Genomic DNA, 18462 nt, shown 5'->3' on the forward strand with positions numbered 1-18462 from the left:
ATATACATAGAGGTATCTCCTAGGTATATAAGACCAATTTAAGCAAACACAATATGCAAACTAAAAGTAGACATTGTATGGGCTAAATCAATTACCTAAAGTGTGGTTTAAGAGGTTTACCAAAATCATGATGATTCACCAATATAAACATAGTCAAGGAGATCACACCTTGTTTATTAAACATTCTATTTTAAAAGAAGAAACAATTTTGTTAATCTATTTAGATGACATCATTGTGATCGATAACGATGAACATGAACAAGAAAGATTGAATTAATGTCTAGGTAGATCATTTGAAATTAAGACCTTGAAAAAATTGAAATGTTTTCTAAAAATTAAAGTTTCTTACTCAAAGAAACTGATTTTATATCTAAAAAAATATATTACGGATTTGTTGAAAGAAAAAAGTAAAATGACCTTAAATTAGTGAACATTTTCGTTCATCCATATGTAAAGCTAAAAAACGAATAAGATGGTGTGATTTTGATAAAGAATATATTATGTTGAAATTATAAAATGTAAAAACTTCATTTATTTATTATAAAAGAAGGATTTCATGTAATAGGATCTTAAGGAAGTTTTTATTTTTCGATTTTCTTTTACACACATGCACACAAAAGATTTTATATATTTGATATTTTAAAAAAGATTACATTCACAAAAGAAAATTTAACACTCTAAAGGTATTTTTAAAAAAATATCACTAAATGTTTTAGATTGAAATCGAAATAAACTTAGAAACATTGTGACTTTATTTCAATACTTTAATGATGTCTAAAGAAAAAAAATTGAATGTGTTTTTTCTAACTTAAATAATGTTTAGAAGAGTCAAGAAAAATAACCTCTAAGAAAAAAAAAAAAGTAGCCTTAATCAAGGCTTTCAAAGAAAATTTAATTTTAATCCATACTTGAGGTTGATAATCACTCCATAGTTAAGGTTGACGACAAAGCCAACGTTAGATAAAAAAAAATCCATGTTGAATAAACAAACAAAAAAGAATTAAATTAGAAAGCATTTTAGGAGAACTAAACATCAATGTAGGGTTGAGACATAAATATCATTTTGAATATGAAGAGAAATAACACACAGAAAGATGGATCCCGTGAGTTTCATAGCTTTTTCTCTCCTGGGTATCTTCCTAGTCTTCTGGTTCATCACATCGACCACGATTATGAGAAAAACCATTAGAGACCCTTATTATTTTCAATAGCTTTAATGTTGTAAAAAGTTGACAGAATCACGAACAAAATTTCCTCTAGAGTTAAGGACTTATCCGCGGTGTGCGCAAGTTCCCCAGGATACAACAGGAACTTCTCAGAATATTTCTGAGGATCTCAGAACTAGCAAGGAACTCTTAAAAGAGTATAGAAACAAACCCAGAATAATTTTGGAAGAGAGAAAAGAACTAGAGAATAAAACTCAAAGAAAAGAAGAATGAGAAAGAATGATTTTTTAGTGTGTCTTGGAATGAGAGAAATGTTCTCTATTTATAGAGCCAGAAAAGAATCAATTTAAATGAAAAAATTAAAAATCATAATTGATTTAATAAAAACATGAACGTTGGATTGAAAAACGTTGCAATGCTTTAAAGAAATTTGAACGTTGGCATTAAAATACAAACATTGCATTTCAACGTTCTGAAGTTTAAACTCACAATTAAAGCTTTTCAATTTTGCAATATTATAATATTATAACAATCCCCCACATATTGCAAAAGTTGAAAGAAAAGATAAAAAAATTTTATTCTGGGTTTCATAGGATGTAATGCATCAGAGCTGGTGTAGCAAGCTATATGAGCCAGTCTTAGATTGAGAAACTTAACACACAGTGTAGTTGGTATAGCAAGTTATATGAACCAAAGACACTTGACGTGTGTTAGAGGTTTATCAATCACAATACACCCCCACAATCCTTGTTGTTATCGTTGTGTTGTGCTTACTAGGCCATACGCGTGCCCGGTATTCATGAGTGCTCTAGAGATCATGCCAAGATCTCATGCAAGCGGCCCCACTTGACACTCATATAGGTGATTTCATCAAGTGTATGCTGCAAATCATACACCACCCATAAGGGATATGAAAATCATTAAAAACTTTATTTAAATAAAATTCCCACAGAATTTTAATGACAAAGTTTAACCTCTCAATAATGCAGTTTCTAGCACTTTCACACACACCATAGGAAACGACATAATTGATTAAAATCAATTTAGTGCTATCAGAACTAACAAGTGACTTGTTTTTACCCATATGAACCTTATTCATGGGATCTCCAATCACAAAGGTTGGGTTACCATCACTTGTTTGTTTGCAAGTGGCTTAAGTCCCATTCCCCTCGATGTTTCTAATATCATTTGTCTTCCCAAGGGTTTTGTCAAAGGATCCGCTAGATTCCGTTCTGACTTCACATAATCAATGGAAATAGTTCCACTCTTTAGCAGCTGCTTCACCAAATTGTGTCTTAATTGTATATGTCTATTCTTTCCATTGTAATTCTTGTTTTTAGCTATAGCTATTGCCGATTGGCAATCACAGTGTATTGATACCGACGAGGTTGGTTTCATTCCTAGAGGAATCTTCGCTAAGAAGTTTTTCAACCACTCAGCCTCATTACCAACCATCTTGAGAGCAACAAACTCAGATTCCATTGTTGATCTTGCAATAATAGTTTGCCTGGCTGATCTCCATGTAATCGCATCACCCCCAAGTGTGAATACATAACCACTAGTGGATTTTATCTCATCTGAATCAGAGATCCAGTTAGCATCACTGTACCTTTCTAGTACAGCGGGAAATCCACTATATTCAATGGCATAATCCATTGAACCTCTTAAGTATCTCATAAGCCTAGCAAGTGCATCCCAATGTTCTTGATTTGGACATTGAGTGTACCTACTCAGTCTACCTACTGCATAAGCAATATCAGGTCTAGAAAAGCTCATCAAGTGCAGTAAGCTCCCAATTATCTGGACATACTGAGACTGAGATAACGATTCTCCTCTATTTTTCATTAAATTAGAATTAGCATCATAAGGGGTACTCACTGGTTTTAAGTCATAAAACCCAAACTTCTTAAGAAGTTTTTCAATATATTGTTCTTGAGATAGTAATATACTATCTCCCTTCCTTATGATTCTAATACCTAAAATCACATTGGCTTCACCCATGTCTTTCATTTCAAATTTTGATCCTAGAAACAATTTAGTTCTAGTAACAATTTCATTGCATGTACCAAATATTAACATGTCATCCACATACAAGCATATAATGACACTATCACCATTTTCAGATTTAGAGTACACACATTTATCAGCATCATTAGGTGAAAAACCATCACAAAGCAATACATTATCAAGTTTTTCATGCCACTATTTCGGTGCTTGTTTCAACCCATACAAAGATTTTAGGAGTTTACAAACTTTATCCTCTTGACCAGGTACAACACACCCTTCAGGTTGAGTCATATAAATTTCCTCCTCTAAATCACCATTCAGAAAGGCAGTTTTAACATCATCTGATGCATCACTAGTTTATGGATAGCTACTAAAGCTAATAACACCCAAATAGAGGAAATCCTAGTCACAGGAGCAAAAGTATCAAAGTAATCTATGTTGGGTTTTTGAGTAAATCCTTTTGCTACTAATCTTGCCTTATATTTCTCTATGGATCCATCAGGATGATACTTTTTCTTAAAGATCCATTTACAACCTATAGGTTTTGCTCCTTTAGGCAAATCAACTAAAGTCCAAGTATTGTTTTTCTGAATTGATTCAATTTCAGTCCTAATGGCCTTATCCCACTGTTTTGCATCAGGAGAACTAGTAGCTTCTTCAAAGCTAGTTGGATCACTATCAACAAGATAAGTATAAAAGTCGTCTCCAAAGGAAGTTTCCTTTCTTTGTCTTTTACTTCTTCTCAAATCCTCATTCATGGTATCACTATTATTATTATTATTATCATTATCATCAACAGGTTGAGACATCTCACTAACCTTTAAGGGAAACACATGTTCAAAAAACTCAACATTTTTCGTCTCCATTATAGAATTTCTCTCAAGTATGTTACTTTTAACAACTAGAAACCTATAGGCAGCACTATGTTAAGCGTAGCCTAAGAACATGCAATCAGCGGTTTTAGAGCCTATTTTTCTTTTCTTAGGATCAGGTAACATTACCTTAGCTAGGCACCCCCACACTCTTAGATATTTAAGGTTAGGTTGGTAACCTTTCCACACCTCATAAGGAGTTTTACCGGTTTTCTTATAAGGTATCCTATTTTGTAAAAAACATGCAGTAAGCAAGGCTTCTCCCCAAAGGTTATCAGGTACACCAGAACTAACAAGCATAGCATTCATCATTTCCTTAAGGGTTCTATTTTTTCTCTCGGCTACTCCATTAGATTCGGGTGAATATGGTGGGGTCACTTCATGGATAATCCCTTCTTTAACACAATAGTCATTAAACAAAACATACTCACCACCTCTATCTGATCTAATCCTCTTAATTTTCTTATTCAACTGAACTTCTGCTTTATAGGTTAAAAACACATCAAAGGCTTCATCTTTATGTTTGATTAAGTAAACTTTTGTGTATAATCATCTATAAAGGTCACAAAATAATTTTTACCTCCTCTAGACATCGTTTGTTTCATATCAGCTAGATCAGTATGAATTAACCCTAATAGTTCAGTTTGACATTCTACAGAAAAACATGTTTTCTTTGTTAACTTAGATTCTACACATATATCACATTTAATACTTTGTTTATCATGCATATTAATCAATCCTAATTGTTGTAATTTCAAAACATAGGAAGAATTCAAATGTCCTAATCTAGCATGCCATAAATCATATGAGTCAACAATATAAGCATAAGAAGACGATTCATTAATATTTCCGAAAATGTTAAGTACAAAGAGACCTTGATCACAATATCCCTTCCCCACAACAGCACTATTTTTTGTCATAATGATCTTCTCAGACTCAAATGACACTTTAACCCCTACTTTTCCCACTAGTGCCACAAAGATTAAATTAACTCTGATTGATGGCACATGTAGCACATCACTCAAGGCCAGAGTCTTTCCAGATGTGAGTTTGAGAAGAACTTTCCCTTTTCCCAGAATAGGAGTGGTCCTGGAATCACCGAGGTATACATGTTCTTCTCCATCTCCTACACTAGTGTAAAAGGTAAAGGCACTTCTGTTTGCACAGATATGCTTGGTAGCACCAGAGTCTACCACCCACTTGCTCACATTGGTCATCAAATTTACTTGAGAAACGACCGCAGCAATAATATAATCTCCTTCGGCTATATTGGCCCTAGGAGGATTGTCGTTTCTTGCTCTGCGCCTGCACTGCGGTGCATGATGGCCCAGCTTCCCACATACGAAGCAATTTCCTTTCTTCTTAAAGGTGGGTTAGATCCGTTGGGACGAGACTTTCGAAAATAATTTTTCTTATTGTGATCAGGTTTATGTTCATACCTTTTTGGAGCAGGTTTGTCTTCTACCATGTTTGCTTTTGCAGACAAAGCTTTGGCCCTTGCAATAGCACATTCTTTCCTGTTGGTATCTTCAACGATTATGTGAGTGATCAGCTCTGAGAGTGACATTTGCTTGTGTCTATGTTTCAGTTGTTGCTTGTAATCAGTCCAAGAAGGCGGCAATTTCTCAATCAGAAGCTGTGAGACAAATTCATCTGGTAGAAGAACGTTCTCCGCTTTGATATCTTCGAGCAACTTGTGGTATTAATTGATTTGGGTTTTTATGTCCTTGTCTTCAATCATCTCCCAACGGTAGTAGTTTCCATTGACAAACCTTTGTCTGACGACATCTTCGGCAGTGTATTTGAGAATCAACGAGTCCCAAATGTCCTTTGCTTCCTTGTAGGAACAATACACATCGAACAAATCATTAGAAAGTGCACTAAGCAGAGTGTGTCGGCATACCTTGTTTGCGTAAGTCCACTCTTCAACTAGTTTTGAGTTTGAAGGAATAGTAGAGTTGGGCTTCGAAGATGAAAGGGCATCAACGACTCCATACATGTCTAAAAGGGTGGAAACGCGTTCTTGCCAACGTCGGAAATTCTGTCCAGAGAAAATTTCAATTTTAGACACGTCCGGAAGTGATTTTGCGAAGACCGTCTGAGTTCTGGGAACAATGGTTTGGTTCTCTGAAGGCATGTTGTTGGTTTAGTTCTCCGAAGGCTTGTTAACGTCAGCCATAAGTCCTTAAGATTGTTGTAAAAAGCTAACAGAATCACGAACAAAATTTCCTGAGGCGTGTAGAGTCACTGTCCTTAAGGACTTATCCGCGGTGTGCGCAAGTCCCCCAGGATACAACAGGAACTTCTCAGAATATTTCTGAGGATCTCAGAACTAGGAAGGAACTCTTAAAAGAGTATGGAAACAAACCCAGAATAATTTTGGAAGAGAGAAAAGAGCTAGAGAATAAAACTCAAAGAAAAGAAGAATGAGAAATAATGATTTTTTGGTGTGTCTTAGAATGAGAAAAATACTCTCTATTTATAGAACCAGAAAAGAATCAATTTAAATAAAAAAATAAAAAATCATAATTAATTTAATAAAAACATGAACGTTGGATTAAAAAACGTTGTAATGCTTTAAAGAAATTTGAACATTGGCATTAAAATACAAACGTTGCATTTCAACGTTCTGAAGTTTAAACTCACAATTAAAGCTTTTCAATTTTGTAATATTATAATATTATAACATTTAAAACATACGGTTAGAAACATAAATGAGTTAAAAAGTCCTACATTGGTGACAGTTTTGCAACTTGTCATCACAACACGGTTGTGGCGATATGGATTTCTCACGGCGATCCATGGCTGCTACTTTTTGTATAACAGTTAGTGGGCACAAAACATATATAGCAAAAAAGTGCGTTTTCTATAAACACAAGATCAAAACTATGTTGTGGCTTATATTAACACACTTAACACACAGCAGAGAAAACTATGTGCATATATATATATAGTGAGAGAAAATATTTAATCTATTATCTCTATGTTATTTATGGTAATGTTACATGAAAATATTATATATTATATCCTATTGAATTATATCATCATTATTTATTATGTTATTTTTTATCTTTTATTTTTATTATGATTTTTTATTGTTGTTATATATACTATTTTATTGTCACTCCTTAGAAATTGATTTATATTTTAACATGTAAAAATACTTTATTCATTATTTATTTAACAAAATAAATAATATTTTCTTTTATAATAATGAAATAATTTAAAAAAAAAATTATGTACCCTTTTACTATTATTTTTATAATATATATGTAAAAATACTTTTATATCTTTTAATTAATCACTTAAAAAAAAATAGCAAAGTTATAGGAAATATAAATATATGCGTATTTACTTTGAGTTACTAAATCAAACATTTTGATATTAAGATTGTTAATTTAGTTTAAAAGAACTAATAAGTACTATTAATCCCAAGTCTTTTAAATACGTTTTATTTTTTTATTCGTGAAAAAATTTAGTTTTTGTTATTTTCTATTAACAGAAAACAATATATATATATATATATATAAAATAAATGACTTTATTTCTATTAATTTTAATAACTATTATTTTCATTAACTATCCGATCATTTGAGAAGGATATGATGATCGAAAAAGAAAGCAAAACAAGAAAAGACGACTGACTCTCGGACCAATTCAATTGAAACAAGATATATTCTCTTTTCTTTGTCATTCATTGCCACTTACATTGTTATTTTAAACCCTAGTGCTAACGCCTCACCGTTGTCAACGTCGTTTTCATGGAATTGCAAAATATCATGAGACCTTAAAAAACATTATGGGGATTCTCCTTTACTGCATGTCAAGTGTGTTTTCTATAAACCCAAGATCAAAACTATGTTGTGGTTTACATTTGTTAGAATAATTATTAAGTTTTCCTATGATTAGTGTAGTTAGTAGAGCCTAAAGTAGGGAGTTGTGTGTTGGTTTATCTATAATGATTGTTCCTAGCAGTCTAGGACAATCCCTTCACCTTCCATCTCTCTATTGTATCAAATCTTTATCTATATAAATAATAAAACATGAGAAGGGTCTTTCAAGCCCTTTAGAACTATATTTCTCTGTTTTAGATCTCAAGTTGGTATCAGAGCAGGTTCATCCTGCTCTGGTTTCCATCCTAGTTTGTCCACCAGCACTGTCATTGTTGTTCGCATCTGTCCGGTGCCGTTTGTCGTTGTCCGCTGCTGTCTCGCCACTTTCTGCAGTTGTCAACTGCAATTTGAAGTCCTTCAACTTGGTTGTCCGCCATCTTGCATTTGTCCGCCGCTGTCCATCACTGTTCGCTGCCGGCCGTCGTCACTGTTCCGACCGGCGATCACTAGATCTAGTTCGCCTCTTCACGCGCCTTTCTTTTGTGCGCTGCGAACAGGCGCGTGCAGTTCACCCGCCGCCTTCTGCCTCCGAGCCACCTCCATAGCTGTCCCCCTCTACTCCTCAGTCCATTCTGACCCTCAAAATCCTACTTTGATGTGTCCAGAAGCTCCCCTCTAAGAAAACCCTAAGGAACCCTCTAGGGTTTTCTAGTTCTTCACAGTTTTTCTGGTTCCGTTGCCGGGACTTGAACCCGGGTCTCTCGGGTGAGAGCCGAGTATCCTGACCAACTAGACTACAACGGATTTTCTGGTTCCTGCTGCTGTTTTTATCAAAGAATGGCATCTAGAAATGCTCTTTCTTTCTCTAGAAGTCCCTCAATCACTTCCGAAAAGCTAAACGAAAAGAATTACCTGTCTTGGTCTACTGTTGTGGAAATGTGGTTTCTTGTCAAGGACATTATGATCACCTTGAGCAGGATGGGAGCCAAGTACCTTCTGACAAAGTTGAACAATGGAAACAAGCTGATTTTCAATTGTGTGCCCTATTGTGGCAATCTGTGGAACCCCGACTTTTGATATCTCTTATAGCCTTCAAGACATGTCACACTTTTTGGAAGAAAGCTCAAAGCATTTATGCTAATGATATTCAATGTCTCTATGATACCGCAAACAAGCTCGCCTGTCTCAAAATGACAGACCATGATATGGTCTCCTTCATGACTGAAGCCCAAGCAGCTGTGGAAGAATTGAGAATGTTCTTGGAAGTGGAATCTTCGAAAGATATCAAAAAGAAGCTTGACAAGTATTATATGGTGATGATCCTCCGTACTTTGCATCAAGATTTGAATCACATCAGAGATCAACTTCTGACAAGTCATGAGGTCTCTTCCTTGGAAGCCTTGACCACACGTCTTCTTCGTATTCCTGTGCCTCAGTCTCAGGAAGCTCATGAAACAATGGAACCATCTGTCTTGGTTGCCACGCGAGGAAGAGGAGAACGTGGCACTAGAGGAGGAGGACGTGGAGGTCGGGGACGTCCACAATGCTCTTACTGTAAGAGGGTGGGTCACACCTAAGAAAACTACTACTCTTTGCATGGCTTTCCTTCAAAAACCGCCAATATCTCTAAGGCTGAAACTTCCACTTCCAACTCCAAGTTCACTGAGGAAGAGTATCAAGAATATATGCGATTAAAGTCTAACAGCTTGGCGCAATCATCTCAATCCACAAGTACATCTACAACTTGCATTTCTCAATCCATGGAAGGTCCAAATTCATGGGTAATTGACTCGGGTGCTTCTGATCACATTTCTGGTAATACCTCATTGTTCTCAACCCTTTCCCTCCAAGAAAAACCCCATGTCATTACCCTTTCAAATGGCTCTAAAACTTGTTCAAAGGGAGTCGGTCAAGTCTCCCTGTCTCCCTCCCTAACTTTGAAATATGTTCTTTTTATCCCTAACTGTCCATTCAATTTAATTTCCCTAAGTCAGTTAACCAAAATGTTTCATTGTTCAATAACTTCTGATTCAAAATCTATTATTATACAAGAGCGTGGCTCAAGGAGACAGATTGGAGAAGGATATGAACCTGGAGGTTTATATCATTTTGGATCTCGTCCATGGGTATCTTGTGTTGCAGCTCTTCCTCCTAAAGTGTTACATGATCGGTTTGGCCATCGTCACTTGTCAAAGTTAAAAAAGATGTGTCCTGAACTTAATGGTTTTCAGACTTTAGAATGTGAGTCCTGTCAACTAGGAAAACATGTTAGATTTATCTTTCCTAAAAGTTCCCAATCAATGTGTACTTCTAGTTTTTCTATTATTCATTCTGATGTCTGGGGACCTAGTCGCGTCTCTTCTTTTGGTTTTAGATATTTTGTTACTTTTATTGATGAGTATTCTGTAACAACCCAGATTTTGGGATGTCACAGATTTACAAAAAACTTTTAAAAATTTAACTCTGATATTATTTCGAAATAAAGTTTGAATAAAAACTTCTAAAACCAAATGAAACTATGAAACATTCATAAAATTCCATTACAAAACTCTTAGCAATGAAATTAAAATCCCACAGTTCTTCCCCGTATCTCGCCGCTTAACTCTGCTTTAGCTACAACTGTAACAGAATCTACTCCCGTACAAGTACGATCATCATAGGTGGAAACCACAACCACAAACATGCAAGGGTGAGCTTAAAAGAAATATGTCATATAAACATACAGAAGTATTAAATATCAACACAGAATAATATCTCTGAATAATACATATAATCATACACCTACATACATCTCAATACATCATAAATCATCAATCGTTAACAAGTTGAAACCACTCACTATATATTGATACATCACCGGTTTACCCAAATACAACATAAGGTCGAGTATCACCTCCCACCACTCTCTTAAAGAGCTTCACCGGGCAGGTATACTTTACGACACCGTTACAGAAAGACATTTCCCACCACTCTCTGAAAGGCTTCACCGGCAAGTACACTACTTCCCACCACTCTCTTAGAGCTTCCCTGGGCAAGTATATGTTTTCCACCATCCTTTTGGGCTTCACCAGACAAGTATACACCCCCCACCACTCTATTTTCAGAGAGCTTCACCGGGCAAGTACGAATGCTACTTCCACCACTCTTTCAGGAGCTTCACCGGGCATCACAAACATAAACTCGATTTCCACATGAAGTAAATAATATAATGCTCCCAGAAATAAACGACAAACCAATACGTGATAAACATTCTCAAAACCATAATAAAGTAATTATCAAAATAATTACAAGTCACCTATAAATGTTTTAAGGAATGCACAAGGGATAAAATAAACCCCTTTCCCTCTCGTAAAAGGCGTTCCCAAGCCCGTCGAACACAAGGCGAACTTTCTCTTTTCTTCTCTGTTATGAGATAAAATCTATATTTCAATCCTTCACATTTAAGGTTTCTATTTTTCCTAATCCATGTGCCATTAAATTTCACGTGTGTATCTCTTTTCCAATTTAATCACTGAACCACCATTGTCATACTAAAAGAATTCCATTTACTTTAAATATATATAAACACTTTAACAGACCGACTACACATAACATATTATATTTAAACGAAATATCATTATATTCATCATTCATATTCATCATTCATGCACAGCACCATAGATATCATACATTAAAACATCCAAACCAAACAAGCAGAATAAGCTCCCCTTACCTGGGATTCCTGAAAACGTTACAAACTTCAAAGATGTTCCTTCCTCACGTCCTCTTCCTTTATTACGTACGAATAGCCAAACCAATAATCCTTCCCTCTCTTTTCAAAACACTCAAAGTACGTATGAAGGTAAGTTCTAGGGTTTTTCTTTTTCCTTTTACGAGACTAACAGATTGTATCTCTTAACTATAACCTAATACCCTTTAAATACTCCTCACAACTCTCACAATTGGGCCCTGATGATTGGACTATAAACCCATTTTTTAATTCTAACTAAAAAAAACTTATCATACAAGAAAATAATATTACGTTAGTAAGAACCCAAATAACCTCTTTAATTCTTCTCTGGATGCCATTCACAAAAAAAAGAAATTCTCTCTCTTCCATCTCAACTTAACTTTCTCTCTCCTAGTTTGACTTTTCAAACTCAATAATTATCTCTCCATCATAAATACTAATTAACTTCCTTATTTTCTCTTTCTTTGCAGCAACTCCATTTACCATTTACGTTTTCTCTTTCTTCCCACTAAGTGGGTCCCACACGAAAAATTTAGAAGAGGAGTGGTCAAGCAAGGAAAAACTATCCCAACCAGGGATTAAACTCAAGGCATGTGAGTCACACACCATAGCACATAAAATGATCACCACTAAACCAACTCACTTTGACTGAAACTTAATTGCAAACAACATTATTTAATTCTTATTTCATGCATCACATAAAGACAAAATAATATAATTATAATTAACTTTTATCTACCAATTTAGTACTTTTAATACACAAATACAATACCAAAATAATTTATCTTAAAAAAATAAACAAACAAATAAATAAAAATATATTTTATTTTTATTTTCACGGGTCTTACATATTCTAGATGTACTTGGGTTTATCTAATGAAACATCGCTCTGAATTGTTACCTATTTTCACATCCTTTTTGAATGAAATCAAGAACCAATTTGGTCAAGTAATTAAAGTCTTAAGAAGTGATAATGTTAAAGAGTATTTCTCATCCACTTTTTCTTCACTTCTTAGCTCCCATGGTATTTTGCATCAGTCCACTTGTCCTCATACATCCCAGCAAAATGGTATAGCCGAAAGAAAAAATAGACACTTGGTTGAAACGACTCGTACCCTTTTGCTTGGTGCTCATATTCCTGTTCATCACTGAGGGGATGCCATCTTAACTGCATATTTTCTTATTAATAGGATGCCCTTCTCCTCTCTCAATAATAAAGTCCCTTTCTTCATTCTCTTTCCCAATGATCCTCTCTTTCACACCTCTCCTCGAGTCTTTGGTTGTGTTTGTTTTGTTCACGACATATCTCCAGGGCTCGACAAGTTCTCTGCTCGTGCGATTAAATGTGTCGTTTTGGGTTATTCTCAGCTTCAAAAAGGGTACCAGTGTTACTCTCTTGAAACCAAGAAGTACTACATGTCTGCCAATGTTACTTTCTTTGAACAAACACCTTTCTTCTCTCCATCTGCTCAAGATGTTCATATCCTCCATCAGGTCCTTCCTCTTCCAGTAGTTGAGTCTAATATCTCCAATGCCTCCGTCAATCCAAGTCATGCCCAAGGTCCTCCCGAACCTTCCTCTCCACATACTGATATACTTCAACACAGTACCCCGATGAGTAATCCTCTTCCAGAAAATGGTGGATCTCCTCCTTCAGATTCTTCTCCGTCACCATCTCCTGTCATGCCTCCTGGTGAAGATGATTCTGGTTGGCCCATTGCTCTCAGAAAAGGTACTCGTTCCACTCGAAACCCTCATCCCATTTATAATTTTCTTAGCTATAACAGAGTGTCGCCCTCATTTTATTCCCTTTTATCCACAGTATCTACTGTGGTTATACCTAAAAATGTGAGAGAAGCACTTGATCATCCTGGATGGCGACAAGCCATGATTGAAGAAATGTAGGCTCTTGACCACAGTCATACTTGGGAGCTTGTGCCACTTCCCCCGGGCAAAAAGGTTGTTGGTTGTCGATGGGTATATGCAATTAAAGTCGGCCCGAATGGTGACATTGATAGGCTCAAAGCCCGGCTGGTTGCAAAAAGGTACACTCAGGTTTATGGTCTTGATTATTGTGACACATTTTCTCTCGTGGCAAAGATGACTACCATTCCTTTGTTCTTCGCAATGGAAGTCATTCGTCATTGGCCACTTCATCAGTTGGATATCAAAAATGTCTTTCTTCATGATGATCTTGAGGAAGAAGTTTATATGGAGCCACCTCCTGGGTTTTTTGCTCAGGGGGAGTCTGGTATGGTTTGTAAATTGAACCGATCTCTATATGGGCTCAAGGAATCACCACGTGCTTGGTTTGGAAAGTTCAGCTCCATTGTTCAAAAATTTGGGCTAAAACGCAGTGAAGCAAATCATTCAGTCTTTTATTATCATTCATCTCTCGGGACATGTGTTTACTTGATAGTATATGTTGATGATATAGTTATTACAGGAAATGATACTGTTGGAATATCTCAATTGAAGGAATACTTGTGTAGACATTTCCAAACCAAGGATCTTGGGAGTCTCAAATACTTCCTAGGCATTGAAGTAGCTCAGTCAAAAGGTGGAGTTGTAATTTCCCAAAGGAAGTATGCTCTGGATATTTTGCAAGAAACAAACATGATTGATTGTAGACCGGTTGATAGCCCTATGGATCCAAATCAGAATAAACCAACAGTTCAGAGGTTTTATATCAGAAACTTACCAAAGATAAATACAGAAGCACCAATTGTAATAGAGTTCCCAACTCCACCAATATTTTGAGCCAAAACTGCTGCTATGCAACCCAGTCCACCTCCTAATATAGTTCCATTCTGCGATTTAGACCTTTGCCTAGAGTAGCTCCTGCATATTGCTTAAACCAGTTTAAAAAGGCATGACAATTACTGAGCACTATATTTTGGCGGCCAACATCAAAACAAAATGGCTTTCACAGAATAATATATGTAAGTGATCCTTCACACCACTTTTATTTTGGTATATGCCTCCACCAGCCACCAAATTCCACGTTTCTGAGTTTCTTCTCTAAGTTATCTCACAACATACTTATAGCTCTGCTCCTTCGTTGTAACTTCGTGCATTGCTTTTGACACTAATAATTAACACCTGGAATAGAAGACATGTATAGTCAAGAGCACTACCAAAAGATGTTTCACTTTTCCTTAAAATAAAGAAGCGTACGGTAGAGTGATTCCAATGTGTTAACTTACTTTTCCAGTTCCATTTAAGACCTTTGGTTGCTCCAACAGTGGTAAAACTGCACCAAAAACCTACAAACCAAAAAATGGTACAACGAATCCCACCCTCGTGTATCTATCAAAGCAAAAGTAACAACACAACCATATTCTGGAATCACTGCACCTGTGTGTAGCCATAAAGAGTACACCAATCAAATGCAATTAACATCAAATGAATCGAAACAATCACAAACATGCAACCAACTAATAAAAAGAATAAAGCGAAACCTAAAATTTTATTACACAATCAATCAATATTTTCCAGAACCTCACCCCAACAACCAAAAACATCCTTCCTCCCATTGGAACAGGTCTTGGCACCAACATTCTAGATGGGTGTCCTTCGATTCCACATAAAACTCACAAAATTCATAAAAACAGATACCAAACTAAAATCACATCCACCCCTAAAAACACAAGTTTCGGTTCACACCAAATTCGGAGCAATGAATATGACAGAGACCATATTATAAAGATAAAGGGATTAAAACAGGGGATAGAGAGCAAGACTAGGAGAGGATATGGCTTACTTGAGATCGGAGACGGATTATCCTCATTGACGTCGGAAACGGTCATAGCAAGCCCTGACGGAAGGGATGCGCAGCTCGTGAGAATAAGGAAGAACTAAGATGAAACCCCTGAATATCGAACATACCCGGAACACCTACCTCCTCACGCAGCGACAACGGTCTCGTCACGCACCCTTTCGATTGGCGGTGTCGCGATACTCCAAACCCTACTCAGGCCGCCATAGCACCCTCCTCAAGCCGCCACACCACCATCACGAAACCCCTTCCAGCGTCAATGTAAACCCTCACCTCAACCACCAGCTTTCTCAGGGTCAATTTCCTTCCACGATAGGTGAATGAGAACACAACGATTGTGGAGTAGGTGTAATCACAGTAGGGAGAATGACGTAAATGGCCACCATTGAAGGACAAAGGGAGATTACGGGGGTGGAGGGGTTTTTGGAGAGAAGCTTTCACACACTAAATTTGGGAGAATGGGAGACTGAAATCCCAAATTCTAATTTCAACTAATTGAACCCTATACCGAAGGGCGTATTCCTTCGATATTGTCACTTGCCATTACCGACGGGCTCAAGCCTTCAGTAATTGTCCGTCGAAAAAACGCGTTTTTCTTGTAGTGCCGGGCAAGGGCTGTTATATGAAGAAAAAGGAAGCCTTCAAGTATTAAGATATTGTGATGCTGATTGGGCGGTTTTTCCTATTGATAGACGATCCACTATTGGATATTGTGTTTTTCTTGGAGGAAACATTATCTCATGGAAAAGTAAGAAACAAAATGTAGTGGCTCGATATGATTTATATTTTATTTCACATGTTAATGAAACCACTACATTTTGTTTCTTACTTTTCCATGAGATAATATTTTATATAAACTTATACTATTACTTTTATAATATATATATATATATATATATATATATATATATATATATATATATATATTAGTGTCTTATGTAGTGTGTCATCAGTGCGTGCTCATAAATGATTGAATGATAAAAAAAGAGAATAGAATAAGAAAGGAGAACCAACTCTCAAACCAATTCAACGGAAACAAAATATATTCTTTTTTTTTTGTCATTCATTGTTGCTCACTGTTATTTTGAACCCTAGTACTAACGTCTTACCGTTGTTACCGCCAATGTCAGTTACCGCCAACTGTTATAGTTGCTCACAAGTCTATTTCTTTTTTTTCAAATTACTTTTATCATTATCATGGAATTGCAAAGTATCATGAGACCTTAAAACACATTTAATGGGGGATTCTCCTTTCCTGCATGTCAAGTGTATTTTGTATAAAACAAAGATAAAAAACTATGCTCTGGTTTACTTAAACAAACCTTACACACTGCAGAGGAGATCTATAAAAAAAACTATGTACTAGAGAAAATATCTATTTTATTTATTTATGGTGATGTTACGTGAAAATATTATATATTATATTCTATTCAATTATATCATCATTATTTATTATGTTTTTTTTATTTATTATTATTATTATTATTATTGATTGTTGTTATATATACTATTTTATTGTCATTTTTTAAAAATTGATTTATATTTTAATATGTAAAAATACTTTATTCATTATTTATTTAACAAAATAAATAATATTTTCTTTTATAACAATGAAATAATTTTTTAAAACAATTATGTAACCTTTTACTATTATATATATATATATATATATATATATATATATATATATATAATATTTTTATATCTTTTAATTAATCAGTTACAAAAAATAGCAAAGGAAAATATAAATATATGCGTATTTACTTTGAGTTACTGATTCAAACATTTTGATATTAAGATGGTTAATTTAATTTAAAAGAACTAATAAGTCCTATTAATCCTAAGTCTATTAATTACGTTTTATTTTTTTATTCGTGAAAAAAATTTAGTTTTTATTATTTTCTATTAAAAGAAAATACTATATATTTAGACCGATTACTCATTGGTAGTCTTCTTAAAACAATTTTAAACATCACTGTTCGACAAGCCAACCTTATTTTCTCATAGAGAAAAGAGTGATATTTAATATCATAAAATATCAAGGATAGGGTGATTTTAGTCCTACTTTAAAATTTTTATATTAAGAAATTAGTGATGGAAGACTTCTTTGTGATAGTAAGATATAGTTTCTTTATCGTGAAGTCCTTTTGGACCAAATACTGAAATGAGAATAAGTGTTATTTATTGGTTGAAACTTTTTTAGGTAATGTAAAGACTTTAAAAAACATTCTTGTGGGAGATTCTCCTTGACTATGTGTCAAGTGTATATTCTATATTAAACACAATATCTAAAACTAAGTTGTAGTTTTCATCATAGATTTGCGTGATTTTTAAGTCTAATTCAATCTTATATTAAAAAGTAGGTTTTAAGCCTAATTCAACTCCATAAAATCGACTTGTAAGGTGATGTTTGTACCCACTTATATATTATAATTTGGCCTTACTTCTAGTCGATGTAGGACTTCCAACACTAACACATAGAAAAAGAGATTTGTAAAAAAAAAATTATGTGTGCACATATATTAGTAGGTTAATAGTGAGAGAATATAACAATTCTATTATTTATGGTATTATTATATGAAAATATTACATATTATATCTTATTGAAATATATTATCATTATTTTTTAGGTTATTTTTTATTTTTTAATTATTATTATGATTGATATTGTTATTATAATTTGGTCATTCTTTAGAAATTGATTTATGTTTTAACATGTAAAAATAATTTATTCATGATTTATTTAAGAAAATAAATAATATTGTTTTTAATAATGCAATAATTTTTTTAAAAAATAAATTTTATATAACCTTTTACTATTATTTTTATAATATATATGTACACATATATATATATATATATATATATATATATATATGAGAGAAAATATCTATTTTATTATCTCCGATGTTATATGAAAATATTATATATTATATCCTATTGAATTATATTATTATTATTTATTATGTTATTTTTTATTTTTTAATTTTTTTATTATTATTGATGGTTGTTATCAATAGTATTTTATTCTTACTTTTTAGAAATTGATTTATATTTTAACATGTAAAAATACTTT

General features: G+C 34.3%; 1 non-coding gene across 1 annotated transcript; it reads right to left on the minus strand.

Moving 5' to 3' along the window:
• Positions 1 to 8609: 8609 nt before the first annotated feature.
• TRNAE-CUC lies at positions 8610 to 8682 on the minus strand. Its single transcript has one exon. It is a non-coding gene; the product is annotated as a tRNA-Glu (tRNA).
• Between the last annotated feature and the right edge of the window lie 9780 nt (positions 8683 to 18462).

Source organism: Vigna radiata, unplaced genomic scaffold, assembly GCF_000741045.1.
Source record: "Vigna radiata var. radiata cultivar VC1973A unplaced genomic scaffold, Vradiata_ver6 scaffold_298, whole genome shotgun sequence".
In the NCBI taxonomy this organism is placed as follows: domain Eukaryota; kingdom Viridiplantae; phylum Streptophyta; class Magnoliopsida; order Fabales; family Fabaceae; genus Vigna; species Vigna radiata.